This window comes from Mustela erminea, chromosome X (genome assembly GCF_009829155.1).
Source record: "Mustela erminea isolate mMusErm1 chromosome X, mMusErm1.Pri, whole genome shotgun sequence".
In the NCBI taxonomy this organism is placed as follows: domain Eukaryota; kingdom Metazoa; phylum Chordata; class Mammalia; order Carnivora; family Mustelidae; genus Mustela; species Mustela erminea.
Genome location: NC_045635.1, coordinates 100,134,070 through 100,161,454, shown reverse-complemented (window position 1 = coordinate 100,161,454; position 27,385 = coordinate 100,134,070). Strand labels below are relative to the sequence as shown.

General features: G+C 45.1%; 2 long non-coding RNA genes across 4 annotated transcripts; both read left to right on the top strand.

Moving 5' to 3' along the window:
* Positions 1 to 9,378: 9,378 nt before the first annotated feature.
* LOC116583394 lies at positions 9,379 to 17,031 on the top strand. Of its 2 annotated transcripts, none has more exons than XR_004282710.1 (4): positions 9,379 to 9,880; positions 11,450 to 11,602; positions 14,470 to 14,585; positions 16,990 to 17,031. It is a non-coding gene; the product is annotated as an uncharacterized LOC116583394 (long non-coding RNA). The 2 variants fall into 2 exon arrangements; XR_004282709.1 differs by having other exon boundaries at positions 14,470 to 14,607; positions 16,990 to 17,025.
* Positions 17,032 to 17,117: 86 nt separating this feature from the next.
* LOC116583395 lies at positions 17,118 to 21,217 on the top strand. Of its 2 annotated transcripts, none has more exons than XR_004282711.1 (3): positions 17,118 to 17,154; positions 20,773 to 20,843; positions 21,036 to 21,217. It is a non-coding gene; the product is annotated as an uncharacterized LOC116583395 (long non-coding RNA). The 2 variants fall into 2 exon arrangements; XR_004282712.1 differs by lacking the exon at positions 17,118 to 17,154 and adding an exon at positions 19,268 to 19,709.
* The last annotated feature ends 6,168 nt before the right edge of the window (positions 21,218 to 27,385 follow it).

Below are 27,385 nucleotides of genomic sequence, written 5' to 3'. Positions count from 1 at the left end.
AGAAATTTGAGTGACCTTCACGATTGCCTCTTGGACAAGATCACTGAAGAGTTTCATCAATTTTCTGTTTCTTGACCAGTCATTTCATCTTTCACTTTCTTTTTATCTGTAGGCTTAAGCCTACTTCAAATAACCCAGTAGATTTCAAAGGTATCAAGCATTTCACATTCTTGGGAAGGTTTTTGATTGGCTGATAATGGAATCAGTTAGGTTTTATAACCACATTGTCAGTGTTTGCTTGCCTTGTTTCAACTTGATTATGAATTTTTTGAGGGCAGCAACTGTCCTCTCCTGTATTAATATGCAAAGAATCTTGTGGGTGCTTAATATATATTCAATGGATGATGATAAAAGATTTTAAAAATGGCATTCATTCGGTTCATGCATAATAGAAATAATACCTTCCTACAGAATTGTTTTGAGTTTCAGTTTCCAAACCATGACATGCTGTTGACTGCTTCCATATCTGTGCCTGGAACCCTGAGTCTGGAATAACCATTCATTTCACATCCACAGTTTGTCTCCTGTTGGTTGGCAGGTGCCTGGTCTTCCAGAAAGATGCAATTCCTCACTAACTTACTCGTGAAGCCTGACTTGATCCACTCAATCAATGGTAGATAAATATGGCTACTTAATGTTGAATGAAGGAGCATCTGGTACGTAATGAGAGCTGGATATACATTTGCTTGTTCATCTCTATCCCCTTTTCTACTTAATCCTAACAATTTGCTCTTTAAGTGACTTGATATAGCTGCTTCTCTTTTTCTTCTTAAAGCCTTCCAAACTCAATTAGATAGGGACAGATAACACTCCAAATGGGAAACAGGGAGTGGACAATTGCTAACAATAATAGAATCTACAGAACAACAGCAACAACAACCAGGTAGCTTATTTCAAATAGGAAAAAAATCGAGGGAAAATACTACCCATGAGTTCTTTGTGAAAAATTACTTGGCAATGTGAAACAAACTCAAATAATAAATGAGTCAAAATAAAAAATTAAGAACTGACATTTTTCACTGAGCCAATCTATTTAAATGGAGGACTAAGACCAAACAATGACTATGTGACAGAATGAAACCATTATAAACCCTGACACAATAAAAACCCATTTGTTCATATGTTCATTAAATACATATCATTTAATACCTGCTCTGTGCCAGGCAATGTTGTAGGCAGTGTGGATACAGTCAAAAAGATAAAGTCTCAGTCTTTGTAAAACTTAGATTCTAATGGGAGAGACATATGATAAACATATATGCATATATTATCTAAATGTATAATATCAGATAATAATGAATGTTGTGAAGAAAATAAACAGTGTTAAGGGATAGAGAACTACCAGGTGCCACTGTAAACAGTGTGGTCATGGAAGACCTCTCTGAAAAGATAATGTATGAGCAAAGAACAGAATAAGGGAAAGAGCTATGCATATATCTGGGAAAGGACATTCTAGGCAGTGGAACATGTCAATTCCCCTCAACCAAAGATCACCAGGAACATGCCCATAGTTGACAAGTTGGGTTTAGTATTCTTTGCAGGGAGGGAGAAGGCTCACCATAGGGAACTGTGGGGTTGTTTCAGTAAGAAGACATTAGAAAGAACCTATTGTAGTATTTGGGCAATATAGGGGATGATCTAAGGAAAGGGGAGCTCCTTCTAGATCAAATGCTGTCAGAAAGCAGCACTGTATGATTGGGCATCTCAATAAATCTTATTTCTAGGGAGGGTAGAAGAGAGCAGGAATAAAGCTGTAATTGATAAAGTAGCAGTAACCCATTTTGGCCAAGAGAGGGGATGTCTGGTGTTTTCTGCGTGACACAGTGACCTTTTTTAAAAAAGTCTATGATTAGAAAAAATTACAAATTGGTCTTGTTTTGCCTTAGTTCAGTCTCCTAGTGACTTTGTCTTAGGTTATTGTTATGTCCAACAGAAGAACATGGCCTGAATGCCCTGCTAGCTTCCAGATATCAGGGCTGCCTCCCCTTCCCCATTCTCAAACAGCAAGTAAAAAGCTATAAGGAATAAAATTTAGAGGACATGGAGGAGGTACAACAGTGTTCTTCTCATCTTCAACCAAAAATAGTCATTTAATACTGCATTTTTATTGTGCATGACATACTTATATTGGGTTGGCGGCCCTGAGAATGCAGGAGGAACAATAAAATGGCCTCCAGGCCGCCATCTTCCCCTACCCAGGACTTTCCTGCCAGAAGAACATCTGTCAAGGACACATCACCCTGAGTAAACCAAACCCTATGCGAGAATCAGAAACTAGCCACTTTGGGACTTTCCAACCCCCAGCCTCTAACCTTACCAAATATGGTCATGAGCCCCTGCCCTGCCCTGGCCTAATAAAAGCTCACTCAACCCCTTCCCCCGCCCGACTTCCCTGACTCTCTTTTCCTGAGTCGCGGAACCTCGCCCAAGGGCGCCTTTAATAAACCTTGCCTTGCGCCTATCTCGCCTGGTGTCGTGTGTATCTCGCCTGTGAAACCTTACTTTTGGTGCCAAAACCCAGGAGGAGATTGAGCCCCCACTTCGGTGAGGATGCTCTCTCCTGTCCCTATCTGGACCTGGACCTGCCTCTCCGAGCACCACTTCCGAGACTGTGGTGAGTTTCCCCTGATTCCGAGTCTCTCCGGAAAGCCCTGTCCAAATCGCGGCTGCATCAGGGCTGACCCCGCCTGTCACCAGGTGACCCCCGTGACTCCGGGAGTTGGGAGACGTCCTAACCTCCACGGCAGTCGACACAGTCTTTCCGCAACCCAGTGTTGGACGAGGGGACGCCTTCCTCCAGCCCTTGGATTGCCCGGCAACGAATCATGGGGACCTCCCAATCCAAATTCAACTCCAAAACACCCCTAGGGTGTCTACTGGCTAAACTTAAGACCCTGGAACTGGACCAGGACCTGCGAAAATGACGTCTCATACATTACGGTACTGTTGCTTGGCCACAATACCGATTAGACAATTAGTCCCAATGGCCTTTGGAAGGCACGTTTGATTATCAGATTCTCATGGACCTAAATAACCTTGGCAGACACCAAGGCAGATGGGCAGAGGTCCCTTATGTTCAGGCTTTCTGAACCAGTGCCCTCGTCTACTCCTACCCCTCCCCACTCCTACCCCAACTCCTGGAAAAAACTTAGCCCTTCCCATCCTGGTATTGCCCCCACCGACTCTCCCCTTTCATCTCCTTTGAGGCCAACCCCAATAACTACATAAAGGGATTCCAATATCTGGCCCAGGCCTATGACCTCACCTGGCATGACCTACATGTGGTCCAAACCACCACCCTCACCACAGAGGAGAGGGAGCACATTCAGGCTGCTGCCTGAGAACATGCTGATCAGGTCCATCTCCCTGATGCCACCATGCCCATTGGCACTCAGGCGGTCCCAGCTGTAGAACCCGGATGGGACTATCAGAATGGCCAAGGTGGCTGCTGGTGCCACGACCGCATGGTCCAGTGCCTCACTGCATGCGGGCAGCCTCCAACAAGGCCATCAATTATGATAAAATTAGGGAAATCATTCAGGAACCAAATGAAAACCCAGTCATATTTCTAAACAGACTTACTTAGGCGCTGACTCAATACACTCGCCTAGACCTGGCCTCCCTGGCAGGGGCGACTGTTTTAGCTACCCACTTTATTTCTCAGTCAGCCACCAACATTCGAAAAAATTAAAGAAAGCAGAGGAGGGCCCTCAAAATCCCATTTCTGATCTGGTGAAAATGGCATTTAAAGTCTTTAACTCCTGAGAGGAGGCAGCGGAACTTAAGCGCCAAGCCAGGCTCCAACAGAAGGTCCAACTGCAGACCCAAGCCCTGGTAGCAGCCCTGAGGCCAGCGGGTTCTGGGGGTCAACAGAAGGGAGCACCTAACTGTGCCCCTCCAGGGGCCTGCTTCAAATGCGGAGCCGAGGGATACTGGGCCCGTCACTGCCCCAATCCCAAAGCACCTACTAGGCTGTGCCCTCAATGCTGCATGATGGGCCACTGGAAATCGGACCTCCCCAGCCTCGGGGGATCCCCGGTGCCTCCACACGGGGGTGACCCTGAGACGGTAAGTCCCGCCTTCCAACTACTCGATGGGAGGATGATTGATGAGGCGCAGACTCGGAAATCCCTCTCACCCACACCAAGCCCAGGGTCACACTCCAGGTAGCGGGTAAGTCCATTTCCTTTCTCTTGGACATGGCGGCTACGTATTCCGTCCTGCCTTCCTATTCGGGTCCTACTCGTTCCTCCCCGGTTGCAGTCATTGGAATTGACGGTACTTCCTCCACTCCAAAGGCCACCCTCCCCCTCGCATGCAGCCTGGATAGATTCCCCTTCTCACACTCCTTCCTCATCATCCCTTCCTGTCCTGTTCCCCTACTAGGCAGGGCCATCCTCCACAAGCTTCAGGCCACCATATGTCTCTCTCCCTCTCCTTTGACTTCTCACCTCATCCTTCCCCTACTCACCTCTGACTCACCCTCTATCCCGGACTGCCTCCCCTCTGTAGGCCTGCAGGTATGGGATATTTCCAGACCTGTAGTAGCAACCCACCACACCCCAGTTAAGACAGGACTCAAGGAAGAGTCTACATTTCCATCCCGCTCACAGTTCCCTGTCTTGATGACTCACCCGCGAGGACTTAAGCCTATTATCGACCGCCTCCAGCAGCAGGGTCTCCTTATCCCCATTAACTCTCCATGCAACACCCCCATCCTTCCCATTAAAAAAACCCTCAGGAGCCTATCGCCTGGTACAGGACCTAAGACTCATCAATGAGGCAGTAGTCCCACTCCATCCGGTGGTTCCCAATCCCTACACCCTCCTTTCCAGTGTCCCCCCACGCACTACCCACTTCTCGGCCCTGGGTCTCAAAGACACATTCTTTACTATCCCCCTCTATCCAGACTCCTATTTTCTCTTCGCTTTCACCTGGGAGGACCCTGAAATACATATCTCTGGACAATTAACCTGGACGGTCCTGCCCCAGGGCTTCTGAGATAGCCCCCATATCTTTGGTCAGGCCCTGGCCACAGACCTCCAACAAGTGCACCTTCCCCTCCAACAGTGGACCTTCACGGCCAGCACTCTCCTCCAATATGTAGATGCTCTCCTCCTCTGTAGCCCCTCCCTCCTTTCCTCCCGGGAGGATACCGCCACTCTGCTCAATATCCTGGGCACCAAGGGATACCGAGTGACACCTTCCAAGGCCCAACTCTGTACTCCCTCAGTCACCTACTTGGGAATATTACTAACTCCCACTTCCAAATCCCTCACAGGAGATCGTATCCGCCTCCTACAAGACCTACAACCCCCTCAGAACGTGGAAGATGTACTGTCATTCCTAGGACTGGGGGGCTTTTTTAGACATTGGATTCCCAATTTTGCTATTCTGGCCCGGCCCTTATACCGGGTCGCCAAAGACACACCACAGGGACCTCTAACCGACCCAGGCTCTGTCAGACGCCTGTTCTACCAGCTCAGGAACCACCTCATTTCGGGACCAAGTCTGGCCTTGCCCAACCCTTCAAAGCCTTTTCATCTTTTCACAGACGAATGGTCTGGGCTGGCCACCAGCCTCCTGGCCCAACCAGCTGGTCCCACCTACGGGGCAGTGGCCTATCTCTCCAAACAACTAGATGTCACTGCCCAGGGATGGCAGTCCTGCCTCAGGGCCCTAGTGGCAGCCGCTTCTCTTACAAAGGAGGCCCTCAAACTTACCTTAGGACAGCCCCTCACGGTCTTCTCTCCCCATCGACTGGGAGACTTAGTCAGCCACAAGTCCTTGACACAACTCACTCCTTCCCGTCTTCAACTCTACCACCTGTTGTTCATAGAAAACCCCCAGGTCACACTCTGTCTCCCCTCACATAGATCCCACCACTCTCTTGCTGACACCCTTGTCTACCCTCACTCCTTCCCACTCCTGCTCTCAACTCCTGGAAGAACTTACTCACTCCCATCCAGGACTTTCGGATCGGCCACTGCCTGACCCTGATCACACTGTTCGTGGATGGGAGCTCCCGTATAGCGTCGGATGGACAGCAACACGCTGCCTATGCAGTGGTCACTCTAGACGCTGTCATAGAGGCAGCCCCTCTTCCCATTGGGACTACCTCTCAAAAGGCAGAACTTGTGGCTCTCACCAGGGCCCTTCACTTATCTAAGGGCCAATGGGTCACCATCTGTACTGACTCCAAATATACCTTCCTTATTATCCACACCCACTCTGTCCTTTGGCGAGAAAGGGGATTCCTCACGACCAAGGCAACCCCCATAATCAATGGGCCTCTCATTCCCAAACTTCTTGAGGCCTTCAATCACCCTACTGAGGTGGCTATCGTCCACTGCCATGGCCATCAGACCTCCAAGGACCCCATCTCTTTAGGGAGCAACAAGGCCAACCCTACTGCCCGGTAAACGGCCTTAAACTCCTCACCAGGCCCCCTCCTATTTCTCAACACTCCCTACAGTCCCTCGTACACTGATGAGGAGATTCGGGCCCTTGAGACATTAGGTGGCAGGTTAGGCGACAAGGGATGGTATTATGTCCAGGACAAAATTGCCCTCCCGATTGGCCTAATCCACACCCTCATTACTGACATCCACCAGTCCCTTCACATCGGTCCAAAGGCCTTATACCAATTTCTCCAACCTCTCTTTCACCACCCCCTCCTCCAAAAGACCATTAAGGATGTACACCAGGCCCCCAAAACCTGTTCTGTGGTCAATGCCCAGGGTGGCCTCCGCAGACTGGGACCCACCCATCAGCTCCCTGGACACCTTCACAGGCTGGATCAAGGCATTCCCCACCACTAGGGAAACAGCAGACAAGGTCACCACAATTCTCATCAAACACATTATCCCAAGATTTGGGCTCCCTGGAACCCTACAATTGGACAACGGACCAGCCTTCATTTCCAGCAACATACAACAAGTCTCTGCGAGCCTCAGCATTACCTGGAAACTCCATATCCCCTATCATCCCCAGTCCTCAGGTAAGGTCGAGAGGGCCAATGGCCTCCTCAAGGAGCAACTCACCAAATTCACACTCGAAACTTGCCTCTCTTAGGCAACCCTTCTCCCACTAGCATTCACCCAACTCAGGGCCTCTCCTCGCCGACCGTCAGGACTCAGCCCCTTTGAACTCTTGAACGGCAGGCCCTTCCTGCTCAATCACAACCTCCCTGCTTCTCCTCCACCCCTCCTATCCTATCTTCCCCATCTGACCCTCCTAGGAGCCCTTTTAGGGCCCCATTGTGATGCGACCATCCCCGCCTCCAACAGCCTGGGTGGAGACTTCCCCCAGTCCCTAAACCCCGGGGGACCAGGTTCTTCTACCAGAATTTCACCCCAAATCTTTACAGCCCAGGTGGACTGGCCCCCATACTGTTATTCTTACAACCCCCACCATGGCAAAACGTCCGGGACACCACCCGTGGGTACACATTTCCAGCCTAAAGTGAGCTCCACCACAGGATGGCTGGACTTCCCAGACCCTACGGCTTACACGGTTGCAGATTTCCTACACCACTTTTCCTCACACTCCTCCTTCTACCCCCTCATAGCCACCCCTCTGGTGACCCTGGTTTCAGGTGGTGCTTCTTCCTAGTGGAAACTTGGACTCATGGGAATACTACACGGTCTAGTCAGCTGGTCACCACAGATTGCCAGCCTGGAGGGTGCCAGCCCTAGCGGAAATGGCCATCCTCACTACCCCCCTCCCCCAATAGAAAAGGGCTGAATTACTTCCCCTGGTCATCAGGGTCTCCTTAGCATCTTCCTTAGTGGCCACCAGACTGGGCACTGCGGCCCTAGCCCACTCCATAGACGCTACCCAAGATTTATCTGAACAGCTCTGGACAGCTGTCGAGGCCTCAGCCGAGTCCTTGGCATCCCTACAGTGGCAGATTAACTCAGCGGCCCAGGTAGCTCTACAGAATCGAGGAGCCCTGGACCTTCTCACCGCGAACAACGGAGGAACCTGCATGTTCCTCAATGAAGAGTGCTGTTACTATATCAGTGAATCCGGTATAGTCGAAAGCAATATTGACACCTTGGCAAAAGTCCGTGACTCCCTCCATAGCCAGCCCTGCCCCAGAGCAACCCTCTCTTAATGGTGGCTCTTCCCCTTGACGACCTGGCTCCTCCCGATCCTAAGTCCTCTTATTCTCTTTTGCCTCTTATTACTAATCATCCCCTGTGTTCTTGGCTTCATTCAGGCTCGCATACGTGAGGTTTCCAGGGTCACTGTCATCCTGCATCCCTACTCCCGCCTGCCCACATCTGAGGAACCCTATGGCAATGCCCCCCTGCCAGCAGGAAGTAGCCAGATCTGAGTCGCTGCCCCTATTACACCAAAAAGGTCAGAATGTTGGGTCGGCGACCCTGGGAATGCAGGAGGAACAATAAAATGGCCTCCAGGCCGCCATCTTCCCCTACCCAGGACTTTCCCGCCAGAAGGACATCTGTCAAGGACACATCACCCTGAGTAAACCAAAACCTATGCGAGAAACAGAAACCAGCCACTTTGGGACTCCCTAAACCCCAACCATTAACCTTACCAAATATGGTTATATGCCCCTGCCCTACCCTGGCCTAATAAAAGCTCACTCAACCCCTTCCCCTGTGCGACTTCTCCCACTCTTCTCTCCTGAGTGCGGAACCTCCCCGAGGGCACCTTTGATAAACCTTGCCTTGCACCTATCTCCCCTGGTGTTGTGTGTATCTCACCTGTGAAATCTTACAACTTATACTAAAACATTGTTCCTTGTTTATCAGAAATTCAAATGTAAGTTGGTCTACTGTATTTTTTCTTTTTGCTAAATATGACAACACTATAATAAATACGCTGTAAGCTGAGTAGAAGTACCTTGACTACTTTGTGCTTTTTCCTCCCATTCCCCATTTGGATTTTTAATTCAGGGTAGACTCAGAAAAAAAGATGTGATTCGACTTCAGCCATTCCTATATATCATATATGTACATATATACACGTATATCTGCATATATTATGCATACATACATATATACACATATCCATGAGACACACTAAGTGCCCAATATTATAGAATATGTTACACATACAGAGACTCACAGAAAGCACCTGAAACACAACGGAACTGACTGTGTTGTTGATATGGCCATTCTGTGAAATGTACCTTGTGGCCAGTCATCCTTCCCCTCGGGCATTTCAAGTGTAAGGCTAAGACAAGCTCTGATCCGAACGAGACCCGCAGAGTCTCCTGCGGAACTGGAAGGACGGTCGCTCCGAGCCCATGGCAGCAGCGGCGGCTTATTTACACGGATACACCACCCGTTTCACATGGGCTGGACGCCACGTAGCCCCGGGGAAGGGTTTTGCCGACGTACCCGGAACGCTTTCCACGTTTTTCTCAGCTTCGGGCGGTTGCGCAGGTGGCTTCTGGGAGCCAAGGCAACAGAGATTTTCCCAGGCTCCTGAGCGTGTTCCCTACTTCGGTGGCAACGATGGTTCCAGTGTCCCGCTCTGCGGTCCGGAAACGGAGACGTCGGGATCCGAGGGGAAGCGTCGCGGTTGTTCGTGAAAGAGCGCAGAGCCGGGCAAATCCGCCCGTGCGCCGTGGGGCCGCGGCTCTCGCTCCCACTCTTGATGGCTGCGCGGGCCCCGGAATGGCCAGCGCCGTCAGGGGAGTGGCCCCGACCGAGGATCCCCCACACCAGCCCTGCAGATCCCGTTCGTTTTCTCGCTCTCCAGAGAGGCGATCTGCACACACGCCCTTCCCCCCCCCCCCCCCCCGCCGCCGCCAACTTCGCTTCTGCCTCCTGGTCCGCTCCCCGCGCCCCTCCGGGAGCGCCCATCCGCGCGGCCTGACCTCCGGGACGAGGAGAGGGAGGAGGTGAGTGAGACGGACGCACCTTCGCCCCGAGGAGCCCGCCTGCCTTCATCGTCCATCCCGCTAGCACTTGTCCCCCTTCTCCCTTCCTTGCGCCCATTTTCATCTTTTTCTTCAGTCTGCGCACCGCAGTCGCTTATTTGCCTCTTTCCAACCTTTAATGCTCGCTCATCCTTGGGCGCCGTCCTCCAGTGCCCCTGGTGTCCCATCACCTTCCACCCCAACTCCGGTCCCCAGCATCGTAGCGGCGGTGAGCAGGGGTCGCAGATTTATGTGTAGCATTTATTCGCGTTATGTCTCATTCATGAGCATTATTCTCTACTGGACTGAGTTCGTGGAAATGAGGATTTTATTCATTACAGAATACACAGCGTCTAGCACTTAGTGAAGAGCTCAACCACGGTGGGTTGATTGAATGAGCAGATCGGTTTGAGATGATAACAGGATATGTAAACGGAAATTCTTTGTAGGTACTCGGGAAGGGTTGAGATTATGGTGATTTTTTTTTTTTAAGTACTTTCTATGCTCCAGCTGACAACCCCCATGATCAAGGGCTGTATGCTTTACCCACTGAGCGAGCCAGGCGCCTGGAAACGGGTTTAAATTGTAAAGTTAGAAGAACCTCCAAGAATGTTCTCTAAAAGAACATTCCTTTAGAGTGATTGGGTGAATGTAGAAAAAGTGATGTGCCCTAATGGAGATGAGTCTACCTAGAAAGGTCTTGTTAAAAGGGGTCTCAATCTTGATCTTGAGAAATGAAGGGAGGGTGAGATTCAGTTTTCCTCTAATGTAAGTGAGTATTGGAGTGGAAAAGTAATTTAAGAAGAAGGAAAAGAGAACATTATGGTTATGTGAGTGTTCATTGAGTGTGTTGTGTACTATACTAAGGGCCTTCCTTGAATGTATTAAAAAATTTAGGGGTGCCTGGGTGGCTCAGTGGGTTAAGCCGCTGTCTTCAGCTCAGGTCATGATCTCAGGGTCCTGGGATCGAGTCCCGCATCGGGCTCTCTGCTCAGCAGGGAGCCTGCTTCCCTATCTCTCTCTCTCTGCCTGCCTCTCCATCTACTTGTGATTTTTCTCTGTCAAATTAATAAATAAAATCTTTTAAAAAATTAAAAATTTAAAAAACATTACAGGCATTGAGAGGTAGGTTGAAATTACAACAGCTGGGCGATGTCTTGATTCTTTTTCTTCCAGCAGTGGAGATAATAAGGCATAGGAGGCTAGTCCCTGGATTCAGACTGCCCGAGTTTGAAGCCGTATTTTGCCACTTAATCCCTGTGTGGCCTTGAGTGTGGAGAGTTTCTCCAAGCTACTCCATGGTGCTGCTGCCTGGGCATCCATTTTGTTTGGCCAAGTGGCCTGCAGAGACCTTAAGCTTAACACTAGCCACTCCCGACCCATGCAAGCACGTGCCCTAGATAGCAGCCCGCAGAGTCACAAGCAAATGTTAAGTTCCTGATAGGATTTCCCCAGTAGCCCTTGTGATCAACAGTCTCCCCTGCCTCCCAGTGCTTGTATGGTCCCTAAGATAAGGTCCCTGTGGGTCGCTGCACTTCTCTTTTGCTTTAGATTGACTGATCTCACCCTAAACTGGGAACTCGGAAGCACCACACCCGCAGACCCTAATGAAAGCGCATACCTTAGGCCCTGTCTCCATCTGCACTCTGCTTTGACCTCCTTGTGTGGCCTCTGGAGGCATTCCCTGTACTTCCTCCATGTCTTGTGAGTAATTAACTGCTCTATTTTAATTTCTCTTGTGGTCTGTTGTTGAACTTGGGCTCACCATCCAGCACCCTGTGCCCTACTTAACAAATGTTATTTGAATTCAGAGTCAAAACATCAGACAAATTACTTCACCTCTCTAGCTTCATTTATTCATCTATAGAAAGGGGATAAAAATAGTGCTGATATTTTTAGAGTTGTTGCAATGAGTTAGTACCTGGAACAGAATATACATTCCTGTTAGCTACTAGGGTTTCATGGCTGGGAGCAGAGAGAGTAAAAAGAGCTCTGAGTATACTGAAGACATACCTCTTCCAGTTCTATGTTTCATAAGGGTACTCTCAAATGTGTGTGCCAAACCAAATAGCTTCTTTTATTCATACACACACACACACACACACACACACACAAAAAGAAAAATCACAGCTTCATAGGTGCAACTTTATATATAGATATATATAAAGATATGTGTATATCTTTATATATATGTGTGTGTATATATCTTTATATATGTGTGTGTGTATATATATATATATATAAAGTTGCACCTATGAAGCTGTGATTTTTCTTTCTTTTTTTAAAAGATGTTATTTATTTATTTGAGAGAGAGCATGGTCCGGGGGTGGCACAGAAGGAGAGGGAGAAGTAGACTCTCTGCTGAGCTGGGAGCTCGACACAGAGCTCAATCCCAGGACCCCAAGATCATGACCCGAGCTGAAATCAGCCACTTAACCAACTGAGCCGCCTAAGCACCCCAACCAAATAGTTTCTTATTTTAGAATTCTAAAAGATGCAATAACAGCTTGGGTGAGATTTGCGTTTGGGCATGACTTATCTTACTAGTGCAGATGAAACCAGGTAGCAACAGGGACTATTTTAATGGTCTCCTATTCACCTTGTTGGTCAGGGAGGGCTTTCCCTCCTAGGTTATAGGGAGGCCGAACACAGGACACCTGACACTGGGCAGATGAGATCCGTATGCTGGCAGAGTACTAAGACCCACCACTCAGGGATAATCTGGAACTGTGCCTGTTCCCTATGATGAAGAGGGTTGTTTGGCTAGGGGACCTCACGTACAGAGGCAGAGTGGGGAGAGAAATTTGCAGTTAGGTCAGTGGAGGCCTCGCTACTGGTTTTCCGAGATGTCAAAGCAGTACATAGTAGTGGGCTTTAATTTTAAGCCTTACGCCACAAGAGCTGCCACAAGAGCTGCGTGCCTTTACAGGCTGGCAGGCATCATTGGCCCTTGTACTCCTCATGTATTCCAAGAACTGTTACTTGTATGTTTATTTTTAGATTGCTCCTCAAAGTCGGAGACCTTCTGAGTCCCACTCTGCATAGTTCTAATACCTTTTCTCCTGAAGAAAGAAAGAAAGAAAGAAAGATAGATAGATTTATTCAAACAATGAAACAAAATACATTTATTTGTAAGGATTTTTTGAAAAGCCAAATAGAGACACAAGCAGCTAAATTTTGGAGAATTATGCCCCCCTTTTTTTCTTCTTAGTTTATGCATAACAACAAAAATTGAAACAGAAGGAACTACAAACAAAGAAAATTACTTTGGTGTCCTCCAAAGAGCTATAGACAATATACTTTTCCAAAAAGGAACTAAAGGGAAAGCATAGAGCGGGAACAACCTTGAATCTCAATGAATATAACTTTCGTGACCTAGAACTTTTCTTTTCAGAACTCCCTTTATTGTTGTCTCCTTCTAGTGCTTCATTTTTTTTTTAATTGTCTTTACTGATTCTTGGGTTTCTGAAAACTAAAGTGTTAACCAAATTGAAATAGACTTCTTCTTCCTCTCATAACTATGTATAAACAAATGAAGTTATTTCCAGGTGTAAAACTGTTTGTGTCACATATTGCAGAAGACAAAATAAGCAACTAGGAGCTATGTAATGTGTGAGGCAGAAGAAATGCACCTGACAGCTTCCCAGGTTGCATTTCTAGCCTGGTTGCTTGGGCTGACTGCAGTCTGTATCATTTGCACTATCAGAACATCAGATCCTAAGTGTTAAGTTTACATTTATGCCAAGTTTTTATTAATTTAAAGTTTAAAATGTAAAGGGAAAATAGAACTTAAAGGGACCTATCAGATTAGAGACATATATGCAAGCACCTTACAGTCTAGCCACTGAGTTAACAATTTGCATGCCAATATCTTCTAGGAGATTAAAGTGAGAGAGGATTGAAGATTTGGGAGCTCCTGAAGTATGAAGACTATTTCCAGAGAATCCTTGTTGTAGACTGAATTGTGTCCCCCCCCCACCCAGATTCAAATTTGAAGCCCTAATTTTCAAAGTGACTATATTTAGCACTAAAGCCTTTAGGGGCACCTGGGTGGCTCAGTTGGTTAAGCATCTGCCTTCCGCTCAGGTCTTGATCCTGGGGTCCTGGGATTGAGGCCAGCATCAGCCTCCCTGCTCAGCTGGGAGTCTGCTTCTCCCTTTTTTACATGTGCGCACACTTGCTCTCTTTTTCTCTCTATCATATGAATAAATAACATCTTAAAAATGAATCTTTAAAAAAAGAATTAGGGGCACCTGGGTGGCTCAGTGGGTTAAAGCCTCTGCCTTCAGCTCAGGTCATGATCTCAGGGTCCTGGGTTGGAGCATCACATCGGGCTCTCTGCTCAGCAGGGAGTCTGCTTCCTCCTCTCTCTCTCTCCCTGCTTCTCTGACTACTTGTGATCTCTCTGTCTCTATCAAATAAATAAATAAAGTCTTTAAAAAAAAGAATTAAAAGAGGTAATTCAGGTTAAACAAGGTCATAAGGCTGGAGCCTGAATTCAGTAGGACTGATATCCTTAGAACAGGAAGTGATACCAGATATCTACCCCCCACCTTCTTGTGTGTGCACAGAGGAAAGGCCATGTAAGGACACAGGGAAAAGTTGCCAATCTACAGGCCAAGAGAAGAGGTCTACCAGAATTCAGTTCTGATGGCACCTTGATCTTCATCTACTAACCTCCAGAATGGTGAGAAAATAAAGGCCACCCAGTATGTGATATTTTGTTATGATATTCTTTTACTTTACAAAATAGCAAAAAAATCATTTAAAAAAAAACGTGGAACATATGTAAGAATTAAAACATGTTGCCAGTGGATTTTAGCTAAATGTTTTCTTTAAATTATAATTCATGGGGTGCTAATTTCTTCTTCATAGAAGGGTTCAGTGTTAATGATACATATCTATTATTTTGAATTTCTCAGCTAACTCAGTAGCAGATTGCTTGTCATATTTTAGCATTACAAAGGGATTTCTTAAAATGAATATACCAGTATGGCTTGGTTTAGTTAATTTTCCTAACATCAGTAGTCTCTGAAGGCTTAATGCTGCTGCTTTTTCCTTATTTCTTTCTTCCTTGATGCTATTCATAAGCATTTTTTTCCCTCTCCTCTATTTTTATCCCCCCTCAGTGATCTTTATGTCTAACATGGGCTTCGAACTCACCACCCTGAGATCAAAGGTTGTGTGCTGTACTGACTGAGCCAGCCAGACCCCCTACCTCTCATCTATTTCTGGGTCTACTTTAGGTTGAGTTGAAACAATGTGATTTGACAGAATTTGTAATTTGTGACAGGGTGATAAAGGATTATCAAAAACTTTTTTCTTTCTTTTTTTTTTTTTTAAAGATGTATTTATTTATTTATTTGACAGAGATAGAAATCACAAGTAGGCAGAGAAGCAGGCAGAGACAGGGAAGCAGGCTCCCTTCTGAGCAGAGAGCCCGATATAGGCCTCCATCCCAGGACCCTGAGACCATGATCTGAGCTGAAGGCAAAGGCTTAACCCACTGAGCCACCCAGGCGCCCCAGAAACTTGTTCTTACAGGGCACCTGACCAGCTCAGCTGGTGGAGCATGCAACTCTTGATCTCAGGATTGTAAATTCAAGCCCCATGTTGGGCATAGAGCAAACTTAAAAATAAAATCTTCTAAAAACAAACTGGGGGCTCCTGGGTGGCTAAGTTGTTAAGCATCTGCCTTTGGCTCAGGCCATGATCCCAGGGTCCTGGCATTGAGCCGCACATCGGGCTTCCTGCTCAGTGGGGAGCCTGCTTCTCCCTCTCCCTCTGCCTGCCACTCTGCCTACTTGTGCTTTCTAGCTCTCTGTCAAATAAATAAATAAAATCTTTTAAAAAATAAAAATAACAAACCAGAAAACTTTTTCTTAAAAGAAATGATTTTAAGAACCTGAAATCAGGGGCGCCTGGGTGGCTCAGTGGGTTAAGCCGCTGCCTTCGGCTCAGGTCATGATCTCGGGGTCCTGGAATCGAGTCCCATATCGGGCTCTCTGCTCAGCAGGGAGCCTGCTGCCTCCTCTCTCTCTGCCTGCCTCTCTGCCTACTTGTGATCTCTCTCTGTCAAATAAATAAATAAAATCTTAAAAAAAAAAACCCTGAAATCATAGAATTTGAGTTGGAAGAAACCCTAAAAATAATGTTATAGGCAATACCTAAATTATTCCAGATATGATCTCCAGAAGAAAAGATTATATGATATGGAAATTCCCTTTTTAACTATTGTAGAATTTTAATAATACTCATTTTCAGAATTCTCTACAACAGAATGAAATCTCTTTTTCCTGTAGTGTGTTAGCTTCTTGCTCTGGGGAGAGAATGGTTGCTGCTCTACCCTATGTCCTTGCAATCATGAGGTCTTCCTTCAGTCTTCCCATCTCTAGTTTTTTCTCCATCTTTCCTTATAGTTTCCTGTATTTGCCCTGTGGTTTCATTCTGAAAAGATAAATCACTTTTTTTTTTTTCTTGAGCAGTGTAGGTCCACAGCAAAACTGAGCACAAAATACAGCGAAATCCCACATACTCCCTGCCCCAAACATGGACAGCCCCCTTAACTGTCAGCATCCTTCACCAGAGTGGTACTTCCGTTACAGTCGGCGAAACCTTCACCAACACGTCATAATCACCCAAAGCCCATAGTTTACGTTAGGAATCGTTCTTGGTATTATACATTCTGTGGGTTTGGAACAGCTGTATAATGACATGTACTCACCATTATACTATCATACACAAGAGTCTGACTACCTTAAAAAATTTTCTGCTCTGCCTATTCATCTCTCTCTACCCTCCAACCACTGACCTTTTTACTGTCTTCACAGTTTTGCCTTTAGTAGAATGCCGTATAGTTGGAACCATATAGTATGTAGGCTTTTCACATTGGCTTCTTTCACTTAGCAATATGCATTTACGATTCCTCCATGGATTTTTTTGTTGTTGTTGTTGCTCAAGTATAATTAACATATTGTATTATGTTAGTTTTAGGTGTACCATATAATGACTCAGCGATTTTACTTATCACTCATCTCAGTGGGTGTACTCTTTTTTTTATTTTTAAAAGATTTTATTTATTTATTTGACAGAGAGAGACACAGCAAGACAGGGAACACAAGCAGGGGGAGTGGAAGTGGGAGAAGCAGGCTTCGTGCCGAGCAGGGAGCCCGATGAGGGACTCGATCCCAGGACCCCAGGATCGTGACCTGAGCTGAAGGCAGATGCGTAACAGACTGAGCCACCCAGACGCCCTGGTGAGTGCACTCTTAATCCCCTTTATCTATTTCATCCACTCCCCTACCCACCTTCTCTATGGCAATTAGTTTGTTTTCTGTATTTCTTTTTTAAGATTTTATTTTTAAGTAATCTCAACATCCAGTGTGGGGCCCAGACTTAAAGCCCCAAGGTCCAGAGTTGCATGCTGCACTAACTGAGCCAGCCAGGAGCCCCTGCTCTCTGTATTTAAGAGTCTGGTTTTTTGTCTGCCTCTTTTTTTCTTTGTTCACTCTGTTTAATTTCTTAAACTGCACGTATGAGTGGAATCATATGGCATTTGTTTCTCTCTGACTTATTTCACTTAGCATTATACCCTCTAGGTCTGTCCATGTTGCAAATGGCAAGATTTCATTCTCTTTTATGTTTGAGTAATACTCCATAGTGTATGTGTATGTATATGTATGTGTGTGTGTATATACACACACACAAACTTACATGCACGACATCTTTATCCATTTGTCATTGGACACTTGGGCTGTTTCCATAGCTTAACTATTGGAAATAATGCTGCAATAAACACAAGGGTGCACATATGTTTTCTAGTTAGTGTTTTTGTTTTCTCTGGATAAAAATGGTGGAATTACTGGATCATTTGGTGATTCTATTTTAAATTTTTTTCTTTTAAGTAGGCTCCACTCAGTGCACTCATTACCCTGAGATCAAGACCTGAGCTGAGACCGGGAGTCAGACACTAAACTGACTCAGCCACCCAGGCGCTCCTCTATTTTTAATTTTTTTTATGAACCTCCATACTCTTTTCCATACTGGCTGTACCAGTTTGCATTCCCACCAACAGAGCATGAGGGTTCTTTTTTCTCCACATCCTCACCTGAAGTTGTTATTTCTTGTGTTTTTATTCTAGCCATCTGATAGGTATAAAGTGATACCTCATTGTGGTTTTAATTTGCACTTCCTGATGATGAGTGATGTGGACATTTTTTCATGTGTCTGTTAACCATCTGGATGTCTTCTTTGGAAAAATATCTGTTCAGGTCCTCTGCCCATTTTTTAATTGGATACTCATTTTTTTGGTGTTGAATTGCTTGAGTTCTTTTTTTTTTAAGATTTTATTTTTAAGTAATCTCTATACCCAGTGTGGGACTTGAACTTAGAACCCCTAGATGAAAGGTCACATGCTCTACTGACTTAGCCAACCGGGCACCCCAAGTTCTGTGAGTTCTTTATATATTTTGGAATATTAACCCATTATCAGATCATTTGCCAGTGTCAGAGAGGTTACTGCCTGTGTTATCTTCTAGGATTTTTATGGTGTCAGGTCTCACATTTAAGTCCTTTATCTATTTTGAGTTTATTTTTGTGGATGATGTAAGAAAGTGGTCTAATTTCATTGTTTTGCATGTAGCCAATCAGTTTTCCCAACAGCATTTGTTGAGGTGATTGTCATTTCTCCATTGTATATTCTTGCCTACTTTGTCATAGATTAATTGACCATAAAAGTGTGGGTTTATGTCTGGACTCTCTACTCTGTTCACCTGATCCATGTGTCTGTTTTTATGCCACTACCATATTATTTTGGTTACTATAGCTTTGTAGTAGATCTTGAAATCTGGGACTGTGATACCTCCAGCTTTGTTCTTTTTCAAGATTGCTTTGGCTGGTTGGAATTCTTTTGTGGTTCCCTACAAATTTTAGGATTATCTGTTCCAGTTCTGTGAGAAATGCTGTTGGTATTTTGCTAGGGGTTGCGTTAAATCTATAGATTGCTTTAGGTTGAATGCTCTTTTTAACAGTATTTATTCTTCCAATCCATGAGCATGGGCTGCCTTTCCATTTGTTTGTGTCATATTCAGTTTCTTCATCAATGTTTTATAGTTTTCAGAGTTCAGGTCTTTCACCTCCTTACTTAAGTTTATTCCTAGGAGGGGCGCCTGGGTGGCTCAGTTAACGCCTCTGCCTTTGGCTCAGGTCATGATCCCAGGTTTCTGGGATTGAGCCCCATATTGGGCTCTCTGCTCAGCACGGAGCCTGCTTCCCTTCCTCTCTCTGCCTGCCTCTCTGCCTACTTGTGATCTCTGTCTGTCGTATAAATAAATAAAAATTTTAAAAAAGTTTATTCCTAGGTATTTTATTATTTTTAGTGCAATTATAAATAGAATTGTTTTCTTAATTTCTCATTCTGCCACTTCATTATTACTGTGTAAATGCACTGGATTCCTGTTGTGTGAGTTCTTATTGAATTCATTTATTCATAAAAGGCAGATTTTCCTTGTGTACTGTGGTGTCTGATGCAACGTATCCTGAACAAACTAGCAATTCGCTAGTTTACTCTAATGACTAAACATGGTCTGGTGTGTGTGGTCTTTCTCATCTTCTTCCAGTATCTTTAAGGATGAATCCTAAGACTTGGACGCTTGTAATAAAGGAATTTTCTTTTAACCCCAGGTGTCTCTGGATTGGTGACATACACATATTTGTCAACATTTCCAGTAGGTGGAGAGGCAGGTGTTTGAGTTCTGTTGTGTACAGCTTTGAACTAAGACTGAGTTCCTTTCTGGGTGCCTCCTTCTGAAAGGTATAGCAGTTATTGGATAACTGGCTTTTTGTTCTTATGTCCTCTTTGGAATGTAACAATAAAAATATTTTTTTAAACCAAAAAAATGGAAAATAGGCACCCCTGTTAGTTGTTGTTTTAAAGTCTATTTTGTCTGGGGCCCCTGCTGGCTCAGTTGGTAGGATGTGCAACTCTTGATCTTGAGGTGATGAGTTCAAGCCCTATGTTGGGCATATAGATTACTCAAAATTTAAAAATTTTTTAAAATAAAGTCTATTTTGTCTGATATAAGTATTGTTACCTCAGCTTTCTTTCCACCTCCATTTCCACACTAAATGTTTTTCCATTCCTTCACTTTCAGTGTGCATGCCATTAGGTCTGAAGTGAGTATCTTGTAGGCAGCATTGAAAATATCAATCTTACAGGGCTCCTGGGTAGCTCAGTTGGTTAAGTGTCCGACTCTTGATTTTGACTCAGGTAATGATCTCGGGGTTTAGGATCGAGCCCTGCATTGTGCTCTGCATTAGGCAGAAAATCTGCTTGGGATTCTCTCTCTCTCTCTCTCTGCCCCTTCCCCCCTTCTCTCTGTGTCTCAAATAATAAACTAAGTCTTTTTAAAAAAGATTTATTTATTTATTTGACAGACAGAGATCAAAAGTAGGCAGAGAGGCAGGCACAGGGTTGGGGGGGGGCACAGGCTCCCTGCTGAGCAGAGAGCCTGACACGGGACTTGATCCCAAGACCCTGAGATTATGACCTGAGCTGAAAGTAGAGGCTTAACCCCCTGAGCCACCCAGGCGCCCCAATAAACTAAGTCTTAAAAGAAAATATAAATCTTACATGTTGCTTTCAGTTTGAATAGTGTTTTGTAAATGCTAAAGCATGCAAATGTAAATGATTATTATGTTATTTTGAAGGTGGTACACTCTTGAACTGTACCTTTACAAAGTTATTCCAGTGTTTGCTTTTAATGTTCTTGGACAACCGGGGTCATTACTGAAATTTTTTGATTCTGTATTTTTATACTCCATGATTCACGGTTTATCAGTTTTCTGATTCTTACAACCGTCTTCTTCAAATTCAGCTCTTATGAACACACACCAGTGGAGGACGATGAGCCAAAGAAAAGCACCAGTTCAGCTTCTACTTCAGAAGGTACTTTTTTAACTACTACAGAGCTGCTGTATTGAGAAGTTGAAAAAAATGTTTATAAATAGTCAAACAGTAGACTTTGCTTTTACAAATCAAGTTGCCTGTCATCTGTTCTTTTTCAGTATTTCAGATACAGTAAAATTGATAATCATAATATTTGCCTAGAAGTTAATTTTGTATTTGTACTTCATGTAGAAGAAAAGAAGAAGAAGAAGTCTAATCATTCAAAAGAGAGGTCCAAGAAAAAGAGAAAGAAGAAATCCTCTAAAAGAAAACACAAGAAGTACTCTGGTGACAGCGACAGTGACTCTGACTCTGACTCAGACTCCAGTGGTAAGAAGGCCGGCATCGCTCTGCAAGCCTGGCTTCAAAACTCGTTTTACTTCGTAGAGCTGATTTCAGAGGAAGGTTAAGGACAGTAGCCGAGAGGTGCTGAGCGCTGGCTGTCTCGGTGCCAGGAGCCCCGCTAAGCGCTGGGTGTTCTCAGTGCTGTTCAATCCACACGTGGCTTAGAGATGGGGAAACAGGGCGCAGAGCAGGTTGTGACACTGCACTCAGGCTCACACAGCTGAGATCCAGACCCGAGCGCTGTGACCCCAGATGGGTGTTGTCCAGCTGTACAGGGCACGTTGTGGCGGCAAACCGAACCGAGGAGGGGTCGGGCCGGGAGACGTGCGGCAGCAGAGCCAGCCCCATGGGGCTGCTTCAGGCCTGGGGAGCAGCTCTCTTGTGTCGTCCTCACACTCAGCAGGCACCTCTGTGCCATTTTCCAAAAGTCACACTGCAGAGGACCCCCTGCCGGCTGGCAGCTGATTTATGGAGGACACCCCCCGCCCCCCAGTGGCGTGGTGCCTCACAGAAAGCCACCTTTTGTGCCTTCTCCTGGCTGATGATTGACAGGATGATTGACCCCCCTGCCTCTGGGGACATTGCATAAAGGTGTCTTTTCCCCTCATGTCACTGGGGTTTCCTGGCTCCTGTTGTTGCTTTTCTTCCTCACTGCTGGAAGAGTAAACTACCTTTTTTTTAAAATAAAGATTTATTTATTTTAGAGAGCGTGTGCAGGTGTGCAGGTGGGAGGGAGGGGCAGACGGAGAGAATCTGGAGCTGACCTCCCCACTGACCATGGAGCCTGACAACAGGGCTGGATCCCGCAGCCCATGAAATCGTGACCTGAGCTGAAATGAAGAGGCAGCCGCTTAGCCGACGGGGCCACCCAGGTGCCCCTGATGAACTTTCTGAGAGCACAGATGTGAGCACATCTGTCTCCTACTTAAAAGTCCTTCGGCAGCTCTCTGTCGTGTTCAGGGTGAAGTTCGGACCCTGATTGATCCCTCTCTGATCGCACATGCCGTCTCCCTCTTGCAGCATCCTCTTAGCCCGAGAACGACTGTCTCCTCAGTCTTCCATGTTCTTTCTCTTGCTTCTGTGACTTGATACAGAGTCCATCTGCCTGCAGTGCCAGTCTCTCCCTGCATACGGCTTGGCTTACTCTCCTCAACAGTGGGCATGCAGTACTTTCGTAATAAAACTGATTTTGTTTTATTTTTACTTTTTAAAAAAAATTTTATTTATTTATTTGATTGAGAGAGCATGCAAACAGGGGGAGCAGCAGGCAGAGGGAGAAGCAGGCTCCTCGCTGAGCAGGGGAGCCCAACATGGAGCTCAATTCCAGAACTCTGGGATCAGGACCTGAGCCAAAGGCTGACACTTAACAAACTGAGCGACCCAGGTGCCCCAAAAGAAATGATTTTTTTTTTAAAGATTTTAGTTATTTGACAGAGAGAGTGAGTGAGCATGAGCAGGGGGAGCAGCAGGCAGAGGCAGAGGGAGAAGCAGGCTCCCAACTAAGCAGGGAACCCGATGTAGGGCTCAATCCCAGGACCCCAGGATCATGACCTGAGCTGAAGGCAGACACTTAACCGACCGACTGAGTCACCTAGGTGCCCCAGTAAGATTGATTTGTAAAAGAACTAGCTTAAGAGTCACCATTCCTGAAGCACCCTTCCCAAGCAAGCTGGCCTGCTTATGAGACTTCTCTGTACGCCCAGAGCACCCCCATGCTTCCCTGTATCACTCCAGATTCCGATTATTTCTTTACCTCTGTCTCCTCTTTTAGACTGAATGTTCCTGACCCCAAACACATAAGGTATTTTTCTTTTCATTATGAAAATACTCGGGAAAGCAAAGGGGATAGTATAAGTAATACCATATACTTACCACTCAGGTTAGACATTTGTTAGCATTTTGACATAGTTGTTTCAAATATGAGTTTTTTGCTAAGGTAGCCAAAGTAAATTATAAATATACTTTGATGCTAAATATCTCTATATGCAGGTCTTTAAAAAAAAAAGACATTTTCCTACTTAACTACAATACCATTATCTCACCCAGTAGATTAGCCCTGGGTGTTCTGGGCCACAGGGACACCAGAATAACCCATCTCCATTTGGGTTCCAGGACACAAATGACATTATAGGGTCCATCTGAGATTATGATGACAGCATGACCCACGGCGATGGGAGTCGTATTTCTGAGAATTAAGACTTTCTGATGTCTCCAACACTTGGCCCTCCTATTCTTAAACCAAACCTTCAGTTAGAAAAGAGGGATTTGTTTGGTATATTGAATAGTTAATGTCTTAATAGAAAAACACAGCATACCAATTTGTATGCTATTGAGATTTTAAACCACAATGGAGGAGAAGCTTTTTCATTGTTGCTGAAATATCTTAGGAAAGTTCATACTGCACTCCCTCCATTCAGCTCACACTTAGTGAGCGTGAACTATGTGCCAAGCTCTGGTCTAGGCCTATTGCTTTGCTTTTATTCTCCCACTTTTAATGTTCTATTTTTTTAAAGGTTTTATTTATTCATTTGACAGAGAGAGAGAGAGAGGGAACACAAGCAGGGGGAGTGGGAGAATGAGATGTTCCCTTTTGAACATCATTAAGGATGAGATGTTTTCCTATCTTAGGTTTCCTATATTAGGAAAAGATGTTTCCCTATCTTTTTAAAATTTAAATTCAATTTAATTAACATACAGTGTATTGCTAGTTTCAGAGGTAGGTTTAGTGATTCATCACTTACACACAACACCCAGTGTTCATTACATCAAGTGTCCTCCTTAATGCCCCTCACCCAGTTACCCCGTTGCACTCCATCTCCCCTGCCGGCAACCCTCAGTTTATTCTATGGTTAAGAGTCTCTTGTGATTTGTCTCCCTCTCTGTTTTACTCCTATACTTATTTTTATTTTTCCTTCCCTTCCCCAATGTTCATCTGTTTTGTTCTTTAAATTACACATAAGAGTGAAATCATATGGTATTTGTCTTTTTCTGATTGACTTATTTTAATTAGCATAATACCCTCTAGTTTCATCCATGTCACTTGAAATGGCAAGATTTCATTCTTCTTGATGGCTGAAGTCATACTCTGTTGTATGTGTATGCCACATTTTCTTTCTCCATTCATTTGTCAGTGGACATCTGGGCTCTTTTCATATTGTGGCTATTACGGACATTGCTGCTATAAACATTGGGGTGCAGGTGCCCCTTCGGATCACTGCATTTGTATCTTTGGGGAAAATACCCAGTAGTGCGATTGCTGAATTGTAAGGTAGCTCTATTTTTAACTTTGTGAGGAGCCTCCATGCTGTTTTCCAGAGTGGCTGCACCAGCTTGCATTCCCACCAACAGTGTAGGAGGGTTCCCCTCTCCACATCCTCGCCAACATCTGTTGTTTCCTGGCTTGTTAATTTTAGCCATTCTGACTGGTGTGAGGTGGTATCTCATTGTGGGTTTGATTTGTATTTCCCTGATGCCAAATGATGTTGAGCATTTTTCCATGTGTCTGTTGGTCATTTGGATGTCTTCTGCCCATTTCTTTTTTTTAAGGATTTTATTTGTTTATTTGACAGAGATCACAAGTAGGCAGAGAGGCAGGCAGAGAGAGAGGGGGAAGCAGGCTCCCTGCTGAGCAGAGAGCCTGACTCGGGGCTCTATCCCAGGAACCCGGGATCATGACCTGAGCCGAAGGCAGAGGCTTTAACCCACGGAGCCACCCAGGCATCCCTGCCCATTTCTTGATGGGATTCTTTATTCTTTGGGTGTTGAGTTTGATATGTTCTTTATAGATTTGGGGTACTAGCCCTTTATCTGATAAGGCATTTGTCAATATCTTCTACCATCCTGTAGGTTGCCTTTTAGTTTTGTTGACTGTTTCCTTTGCTGTGCAGAATCTTTTTTTTAAAGATTTTTATTTATTTATTTGACAGATGGATATCACAAGTAGGCAGAGAAGCAGGCAGAGAGAGAGGACGAAGCAGGCTCCCCACTGAGCAGAGAGCCCGATGCCGGGCCTGATCCCAGGACCCTGGGATCATGACCTGAGCCGAAGGCAGAGGCTTTAATGCACTGAGCCACCCAAGCGCCCCCAGAATCTTTTTATCTTGATGAAGTCCCAGTAGTCATTTTTGCTTTTGTTTCTCTTGCCTTTGGAGACAATGTCAAGCAAGAAGTTGCTGTGGCTGAGATCGAAGAGGTTGCTGCCTGTGTTCTCCTCAGGGGTTTTGTGGATTCCTGTCTCACATTTAGGTCTTTCATCCATTTTGAGTCTATTTTTGTGTGTGGTATAAGGAAATGGTCCACTTTCATTCTTCTGCATGTGGCTGTCCAATTTTCCCAGCACCATTTGTTGAAGAGGCTGTCTTTTTTCCATCGGACATTCTTCCCTGCTTTGTCAAAGATCAGTTGACCAAAGAGTTCAGGGTCCATTCCTGGGTTCTCTGTTCTGTTCCATTGATCTGTGTGTCTGCTTTGTGCCAGTACCGTGAGATCTTGATGATTACAGATTTGTAATAGAGCTTGAACCCCGGAATTGTGATGCCTCCGGCTTTGGTTTTCTTTCTGAACATTCCTCTGGCTATTCAGGGTCTTTCTGGTTCCATACAGATTTAAGGATTGCTTGTTCCAGCTCTGAAAAATGCTGATGGTATTTTGATAGGGATTGCGTTGAATGTGTACATTGCTTTGGGTAGTAGAGACATTTTAATGATGTTTGTTCTTCCAATCCATGAGCATGGAATGTTTTTCCACTTCTTTGTGTCTTCCTCAATTTCTTTCACAAGTGTTCTATAGTTTCTAGAGTACGGATTTTTTACCTCTTTGGTTAGGTTTATTCCTAGGCATTTTATGGTTTTTGGTGCAGTTGTAAATGGGATCGATTCTTTGATTTCTCTTTCCTTTGCTACATTGTTAGTGTAGAGAAATGCAGCATTAATTTTATGTGCGTTGATGTGCACATTATTTTATGTGCATTGATTTTATATCCTGCAAATTTGCTGAATTCCTATATCAGTTCTAGCAATTTTGGGGTGAGTCTTTTGGGGTTACAACATAGAGTATCGTGACATCTGCAATAAGTGTAAGTTTGACTTCTTTGCCAATTTTAGATGCCTCTTATTTCTTTTTTCTTTTTTTTGGTCTGTTTACTGAGGCTAGGATTTTCAGTACTATGTTGAACAACAGTGGTGAGAATGGACATCCCTGTCATGTTCCTGATCTTAGGAGAAAAGCTCTCAGTTTTCTCCATAGAGAATGGTATTTGCTCTGGGTTTTTCATAGATGGCTGTGATGATATTGAGTATGTAGATAGAGTACCCTCTATCCCTACACTGTGAAGAGTTTTGATCAAGAAAGGACACTGTACTTTGTCAAGTGCTTTTTCTGCTTCTATTGAGAGGATCATATGGTTCTTGTCCTTTATTTTATTAATGTAGTGTGTCACATGGAATGGTTTGCAGATGTTGAACCACCCTTGCAGCCCACTTGGTCATGGTGACTAATCCTTTTAATGTACTGCTGTATTCAATTAGTTCGTATCTTGATGAGAATTTTTGCATCCATGTTCATCAGGGATATTGGTTTGTAATTCTCCTTTTTGGTGGGGTCTCTGGTTTTGGGATCAAGGTTATATTGGCCTCATAGAACAAGTTTGGAAGTTTTCCTTCCATTTCCTTTTTTTAAAAATTTTATTTATTTGAGAGTGAGAGAAAGGGCACAAGCAGGGGGAGTGGCAGGGAGAGGGAGAAGCATATGTCCCGCTGAGCAGAGAGCCCAGTGTGGGGCTTGATCCCAGGACCCTGAGATCATGACCTGAGCTGAAGACAGACGTTTAACCAATTGAGCCACTCACTTGCCCCTCATTTCTATTTTTTGAAACAGTTTCAGAAGAATAGGTATTAGTTCTTTTTTTTTTTTAGGACTTTATTTGTTTGAGAGAAAGAGAATGAGAGAGAGTGAGCATTGAGCACAGGGGTGGAGGGTGAGAGGGAGAAGCAGAAGCAGACTTCCCACTGAGCAGGGAGCCCAATGCAGGGCTCAGTCCCAGGCCCCTGGGATCATAACCTGAGCTGAAGGCAGATGCTTAACTGACTGAGCTACCCCGGCACCCCAGTATTAATTTTCTTTAAATGTTTGGTAGAATTCCACTGGGAGGCCATCCAGCTCTGGACTCTTTGTTAGGAGATTTTTGATTGCAGATTTCA